Genomic DNA, 1763 nt, shown 5'->3' on the forward strand with positions numbered 1-1763 from the left:
TGTGACTCAAAGTTTTGTCCTTCAGCTGACACAGAAAGAAATTTGTATCATTTTTCATTAGATCCTATCTCCAGATGTACAGCATATTCCTAAGGCCTGGAGACAAAATTCATGGATACAGTTGATCAGCCTGGAATGCTTCAGTTTGGAATGCAGAGCCTGGAACACACCGCTTCTATCATTTCTAGTTCCTTTTTTACAAGTACCATGCACTCTTTGGATAATTTCTTTCAATACCTCTGCAACATTAAGGCTTAAGCACTACTGCAACTTTAATATTTACAATACATGCAGGCTCAGGTTGTTTGCTGGTCTCCGTCAACTCCCACTTCTTGTCAGTATAGGCGTATTAACTCCCGCTCCGTCTCCCGCTTTTATCCGTCAACTCCCGCTCCTGCTCCCGCTCTGTCTCCCGCTTTTATCTGGTCCCTTTATGGATAGTTGAGGGGTGCAAGAACTCTCTGGCTCTCATTCTTTATCTGTAAATTCACTGGTTGTACTGTAGGAGCATTTCATGTCATATTAAAGTCTGTGTCGCTATCCAGTACTTGCAGAGAGGAATCATCCCATTTAGGACTCATTTGTGGCTTGTCACCATTTCTATCCTCTCTTGACAGTTTTATTTGATATTCATAATTATGAAAAACATAATTGGCGTTGTTGCTACAGCTATTATTGTTTTTATCACTACATTACATTTGTATACATGATGCTTTATGTATTTACAGATAACAGTATTATACATAATACATACACGATAATTTTAAACTGTCTGGCCGTTAACAAAGACAACTGTTGTAATTAACATTTATATTAACATTAAAAATCATGCAATGATGGTAGCGTTTTACTTCATACTAGACGTCACTATTAAGAGCTAGTTACTTGATGCACAGCTATTACAGCACACTTATGATCCTCGGAGTGATTCTTAGATGTGAACGAAGACCAATCCTATAGTTTTAAGATGAGAAAAGATGGCCATATCATAGATATACGACTATGGCCATATCATCAACACTCCAGCTGCAACAGGACAACTGAGTGAGTAATTCCACCGTACCTTGTCCTGATGAACTGAGACTAACTCTGATGATAGACATTAGTTATAGGACTCAGGTGAATACACTTCTGTCTTCATAGCAATGGAGGGGCAAGCGCCCTGGCTCCTGGAAGCAAAATTTACCAAAACGGGAATTGCCAAAGGGTGAGAATAGGCCTATGAAAAACTGCTTAAAAAGCCAAAGCAACAACCAAAGAGCTTACAGGAGAAATAAAAAGAGTGTGATGAAACAAAAAGAGAGCTCAAAGTGGCTCCTAAAGTAAGGATGACTTGATAAAAGAAGAAAATGTTCAGCCTGCCTGTTCACCAAAAGATCCGCCATCTTACTCCAGTTGAGAGGTGCGCGTTAATTAGAACGATCGATGCACAAGGTCCATTACTTCCGTATGGCAAAATGGCTACTTTGCCATTCACTTGTACAGCACTATAAACTCTTCTGGCAGGCTTCCTTAACTATGAGCATGGCTAATTCATGCTGCTTTTTCATTTGCCTAGATCCAGGGGTGCAAAGGAAGCAAAAAGTACTCGGATAGAGAACCAGTGAAGCGGCTGAAGTGAACACAGTCTTGTCTTGTTACTCCTATAATTATTGCTATCGCTACTTTTCTGCTTACTACTGCTATAATTGTACTCCTTTTCTGCCTTGTGCTGTATGAAAGAAGCTGTGGAAGAAGCAACTTTACTGCTGTAAACGAAAACG

The 1763-nt window shown here is 39.9% G+C and overlaps 1 long non-coding RNA gene across 1 annotated transcript; it reads right to left on the reverse strand.

Moving 5' to 3' along the window:
* Positions 1-733: 733 nt before the first annotated feature.
* LOC109592069 (uncharacterized) lies at positions 734-1409 on the reverse strand. Its single transcript, XR_002190146.1, has 3 exons — positions 1267-1409; positions 1064-1219; positions 734-954 (listed from the first exon to the last, which is right to left on the reverse strand). It is a non-coding gene; the product is annotated as an uncharacterized LOC109592069 (long non-coding RNA).
* Between the last annotated feature and the right edge of the window lie 354 nt (positions 1410-1763).

The sequence above is a fragment of the Amphimedon queenslandica genome, unplaced genomic scaffold, assembly GCF_000090795.2.
Source record: "Amphimedon queenslandica unplaced genomic scaffold, v1.1 AMPQUscaffold_6397_Cont21644, whole genome shotgun sequence".
NCBI lineage: Eukaryota > Metazoa > Porifera > Demospongiae > Haplosclerida > Niphatidae > Amphimedon > Amphimedon queenslandica.